The sequence below is a fragment of the Aotus nancymaae genome, unplaced genomic scaffold (assembly GCF_030222135.1).
Source record: "Aotus nancymaae isolate 86718 unplaced genomic scaffold, 86718_ANA_hifiasm-v0.15.2.pri h1tg000006l, whole genome shotgun sequence".
Taxonomy (NCBI): domain Eukaryota; kingdom Metazoa; phylum Chordata; class Mammalia; order Primates; family Aotidae; genus Aotus; species Aotus nancymaae.
In genome coordinates this window covers 94,990,273-94,996,401 of record NW_026988417.1, presented here as the reverse complement: position 1 = coordinate 94,996,401, position 6,129 = coordinate 94,990,273, and positions in this window count along the sequence as shown.

Sequence of the window (6,129 nt, the reverse complement as noted above, 5' to 3'; positions counted from 1 at the left end):
GGTCAAGAGATCAAGACCATCCTGGCCGACATGGTGAAACCATGTCTCTACTAAAAATACAAAAAATTGGCTGGGCGGGTGGTGCATGCCTGTAGTCCCAGCTACTCGGGAGACTGAGGCAGGAGAATTGCTTGAAACCAGAAAACAGAAGTTGCAGTGAGCCGGGATCATGCCACTGCACTCCAGCCTGGTAATAGAGCAACATTCTGTCTCAAAAAAAAAAAAAATCCCGGGAATTATTTTAAAGAAAAAATAAATTGATATACTTCAGCTCATTGGCCAACAGAAATTGGGCCCAACTCCGGTGATGAGATTGAAGGATTCTGGAATCTTTCTCTTCATGGAGAGTATACTAACCTGCTTAGGCTGCCATAACAAAATCCCATCGAATGGGTGCCTAAAGGAACAGAAATGTATTTTCTCATGTTTGTGAGGTCTAGGAACCAAGATCAAGGTGCCTACAGTGTCGTTTCTGGTGTGACCTCTTTCCCGCTTTGTAGGTGACACGTTCTATGTCCTCTATGGCCTTGCTCCATGCATGCAGAGAGAGCAAGCTCAGGTGTCTTCCTTAGGAGGATACCAGTCCTGTTGGATTAGGGCCCTACCTTATGACCTCACTTAACCTCAATTGCCTTCTTAAAGGCCCTGTTTCCAAATGCAGTTACATCTAGGGTTAGGGCTTCAACACCTGAATTGGGAGCCGGAAGAAAGATACAGTCTGTAGCAGTGAGAAAGAGGTTTTTAGATGCAAAATTCTTCAGTCCCGCAGGCTATTGTTCCGTCATCAGGGCAGACAAAAACAAGAACATGAAATTTTATTTGTTCAACCAAAAGACTTTTCTCCACTGCTACTGCTCTTTCCTCAGGTACCCGAAACCTTTCTAGTGTATTTTCTAATTTTTTTATACTCCCAGAATAATTTTTAGACTCTGCAGTGAATATTAACCAAATCCAGATATCCAATACTTACCAGAGGACAAACTAGTCAGCTGGAAGCACCCACTGTCCTCAGTTCTATGAACATTTGGAATTTGAATTTCTTTGTACCTCTAACGGTCAATATCAAATTCCAAGCCAAAAGGCGAAGTCAGCTTGTATTTGGTGATATGATCCATTCTATTCACACTTTGTCCTTTATTTGAAATAGAATCATTTGAAACAGATTAAGACTTGTGTTAAGGATAAGATTCTTTAAGTGGGCTTGGTCGCTTTGCATGTTTAGGAAGGAACATCGTTTGCCCCCGCCCTCACTCCATCCTTTTCTATGCAACGATTTGTGAAATAGTTCCTCTTCTGTGTGGATAGGTGTGTGAAAGACCAAGAACAAGGAGCAACATTTCCCTTATTTTTTTCCCTCTGCTGAAGATTTGTTCCAAAATAGAGAGAAAACAGGAAGGCAGGCTCTGTTCAGTCCTACTGAGACAGCCATAGGGCACTGCAGTTGCGTCTGCGGTGGGGAGAGAGATGAATCTCAACTGCAAACACAGCCAGGAGAACTGGGGACTTACGGCCCGGGAACAGAGTGTGGAGGGTCCGTGGATGAAAAACACTACTATGATGCATCAGGAATGAGGGGGTTCCACTTAAAGTGGCTCACAGGATTCTTGCTGCTGGTGGGCAGTGCAGACGCAACGGGCAGACGCCTAGGTCACAGCGTGGGGGGCTTGGAGGAGCCCACTAAAGTCGGGCTCAGGAGAAAGTTTTTGTCAGTGGCAAGCTCTTTCCGTTTTTTCTACTGTCTTATAATTAGTTTTTCCTGAAAAGGCAGTGAAAGGAGAGGGACATTCGTTATTAATCAAGCTTCTGAGACCTGAATCTTCGCTATAACATTTGCAGGTTAACTTTATCCGTCTGTGTCACTGGTTTATTACAAAGCCAAATTGTTTGAGGGGGTTGGGGTGGTACTTAGATGGGGTAAAGGCAGAGTGCTGTGGAGAAAAGGAGTGAAAAGTCAGAGGATTGAGGTTAGGCTTCTGCCACTAACATTTGCGGGCTGTGTAAACTCCGCAAATTACTTGGCTTCTTAAGTGGCAATGGGATTAGCTAAAATGTGATTAGCCGAGACGCTAAGCTGAGCCTCAGCGACCCTAACCCTGATCCTCACACTTTGGTGTCGCCTCCCTCATCTCTTATCCACCCCGGTCTGTGTAATAGAGAAATGCAGAAAGGACAGATGTCACTTCTGCATTTCTGCATGAGATTAGGTTACCGTGTAAGTCCATTTAGTGCTGCTGGAATAGAATACCACAGACTGGGTAATTTACAATGAGCAGAAATTGATTGGCTCACACTCTCGGAGGCTGGGAAGTCCAAGACTGAGGGGCCAGCATCTGGCAAGGGCGTTCTCTTCATCAGAATTTTATGGTGGAAGGTGAGAGGGTGAGAGAAGGCAAGAGAGAACAAGAGGAGACTGAACTTGTCTTTGTGTAAGGAACCCACTCCCTCCATAATAGCATTAATCTGTTCATGAGGGTGATGCCTCTCCCTAGGCCCTACCTCCTACACTATCATACTGGGGATCATGTTTTCAACACCTGAGCTTTGAGGGGCACATTCAAGCCATAGCAATTATAGAAGACACTGAGGTCTCTCCTCGCTCTCTCTCATTGTCTCTGGTTATTCACTCTGGGGAAAGCCGGAAGCCCACATGATGAGAAAAGGAAGCCTTCTTCTAACAGCCACATGAGTGAGCTAGAAAGTGGGTCCCCAGCACTAGCTGTACCTTCAGATGACTGCAGCCCCAACAGACATTATTACTTGCACCCTCACAAGGGACCCTGAGCCACATCACCCAGCCACCCTTGCCCAGACCCCTGACCATCAGAAATGATGTGAGTTAACATGGTTGTTGTTTACATTGCTAAGTTTTGAGGGAATCCGCTACTCAGCAATTGATAGAGAAATTTGGAATAAATTATTGTTGGCTATTAATAAAATATTACTGTCTTTCTACCAATAATGTTATAAGGATGAGAAAACGCTTGGTAAACCATTGAGGACTACCACGAGTGTTAGAAACCTGTGCATGGACTGGAAGGAAATATACAGAATAGCTCTATCCAAAGACTCTATGCGATGATGGGAACATTCCATCTCTGCTGGCCTGCATGGCACTACTGAGTACCTGACATGTGACTAGTGCAAAACAAGGACCTGAATTTCTAATTTTTAATTTTAGTTCACTTACATTTAAATAGTTATATGTGGCTAATGCCTACCCTTTTGGACAGAGCGTGTCTAGAGACTTTCTAAGCCAACAAATGACTTGCAAAATCTGGTCAGTGAGAATACACTACATACAGCTGTGGGCATGTATTCTCCTCCCATTGTGACTTTTCTAAAGGAAGACTTGTGTTATTTATGAGGTCCAGAAGTGATGGATTGACTTACATTGAACAATTGTTTCCTTCCTCGTTAAAAAAGAACAATGCATTTTGTAGAACTGGGTTTTCTGAGACCTCAGATTTCTCTCTTTGTGTGTACATGTTCAATTTATCAGACATAAAATTATGGACCCAATGGACTGTCTCACCTAACTGGGTAATTTGCATGATTAATTGAAGAGGCATGCAATGCAGCTGTGCCCGCAGTATCCTTAACCTCACCGGGCACTCTGATTCATCCACCGGGTGGATGAGAGAGATTTAAAACCTGAGGGCTTATTGGCAACACTCTATTCAATGATGTCATGTGGTAAATATGCAACACAAAATACAGTGAATGGCACTAAGTTACTTGTGATTATAGTTAAACTTGACTAGCGATAGACTTCAGTATATGCAAAATTGTATTAGGTCTTATAAGACAGCATGTATTTCATTCGGTAAGCTATAGAGTAAGGAGGTTGATCTAGATTTGCTTATTCTTTCTTTTTCATTGTCTTTTCTGAGACAGAGTCTTGCTCTGTCACCCAGGAGGCTGGAGTGCAGTGGTGCAATCTCAGCTCACTGCAACCTCTGCCTCCCGGGTTCAAGCTATTCTCCTGCATCAGCCTCCCAAGTAGCTGGGATTACAGGCACCCACCATCATGCCTGGCTAATTTTTGTATTTTTATAGAGACAGGGTTTCACCATGTTGGCCAGACTGGTCTCGAATTCCTGACCCGCCCCCTCGGCCTCCCGAAGTGCTGGAATTACAATGATCTATGTTGAACTGTGCTCTGTAATAAAGCTAACAGTCACTTCAGTGTTGAGGGCATCCCGTCCCTCAGTCAGGTCAAGTCATGACTCTATTCTCAAGCTTGCAGTCACATTACTACAGGATAACTACAGCTGCTCCAGACATTCATCAAGGCACGATGAGGGCATAGGTTATCTCCATTCAGGTAAAAAAGAAAAACTGCATCATTACTGCACACGATAAACAAAAACATTTTCTTGATGAATTAAAGATGAAAGCTGTAAGGCCAATTGCCAAATGATTTAAAAGAAAACACAAGAAAATAATATATTTGGGACTATGGAAGGGTTTACTCTGTAAAACACAAAATGTTTTTAAAATGAAAGAAAAGATTGACAAATTACATAAAAATTAAGAACCTCTGTTTATCAAAAGACACCATTAAAATGTGAAAATATTCAGACTGGGAGAATATTCATTTAATAAGTAGGATGGATTCAAAGATGACTATCTGTAATTTAAAGAAGACTAAATAGAAAAATGGATCCTGTGCCAGGTGAAACCTGCTGTTCGGGACCTGGTAGCAGCAAAAGAAACAAAACGAAAAGATAAAAAAAAAAATAGGGCCAGGTGCGGTGGCTCATGCCTGTAATCCTAACACTGTGGAAGGCCTCGGCGGGCAGATCACCTGAGGTCAGGAGTTCAGGACCCGCCTGAACAATATGGTGAAACCCCATCTCTACTAAAAATACAAAAATTAGCTGAGCATGGTGCCAGATGCCTGTAATCCCAGCTACTCCAGAGGCCGAGGCAGGAGATATGCTTGAACCCAGGAGGCAGAGATTACAGTGAGCCAAGATCGTGCCACTGTTCTCCTTCCTGGGTGATATAGAGCAAGACTCCATTTCAACAAAAGAAAAACAGGAAAGATTGGATAGAAAAATGGAAAAATTCATGAACCTATATTTCAGGAAGAGGAACTATGTATAGGAATTGTACCTGCAGTGGGTTGAATGGTGACCACCAAAAGCACAGGGACATGTCCTGATCCCCAGAACCTGTGAATCCTTTTGTGGGAACAGGGGCTTTTCCGATGTAATTAAATTAAGAATCTTGAAAAGAGATCATCCTGGATTATTTGGGTGGGTCCTAAATCCAATGACAATCATCCTTACAAGAGTCATCCAGGGGAGAGACACAAGGAGGAGAAGGCCACGGGCAGGCAGAGGCAGAGGCAGAGACTGAGGTATGCAGCCACAAGCCCAGGAGCGCCTGGACCAGCAGGAGCTGGAGATGCAGGCAAGGAGTCTTCTGAGTGCTGCCAGAGGAAGCACAGCCCTGCCAACACCTTGATTTTGGATTCCTCGCCTCCAGAACTGTGAGAGAATACATTTGTGCTATTTTAAGCCACCCAGCTTGTGGTAATTTGTTATGGCAGCCCTGAGAAACTAATACAGTGTGTAGGAAGAAATGATTTCTTTTTGAGACAGGGTCTCACTCTGTCACCCAGGCTGGAGTGGAATGGCCCAATCACTGCTCACTTGCAGCCTCCAGCTCTCCAGACTCAAGCGATCCTTCTGCCTCAGCCTCTGAGTAGCTGGGACTACACGTGAACGCCACCACGCCTAGCTAATTCTTGTATTTTTTGTAGAGACGGCATTTTACTATGTTGCCCAGGCTGGTTTCAAATGCCTCAGCTCAAGCAACCCACCTGCCTCAGGCTCCCAAAGTACTGAGATTACGGGTGTGAGCCACCGAGTCTGGCTGAGATAATTAATTTCACTAGGTATTAGGGAAATGTAATATCCTTTTACACAAAGTATATTGGCCAAAAATCAAGATGTCTGATCCCATCACAGGTGGTGAGCGTGTGGGTCAACAGGAACTCATACAGTACTGGTGGGACTAGAAACTGGTGAAACTACTTTGGAAAACAATTTGATATTACCTTATAAAGATGGATCTGCATGTATTTTATAATTTAGCAATTCTGTTTCAGGAGACCCAGGA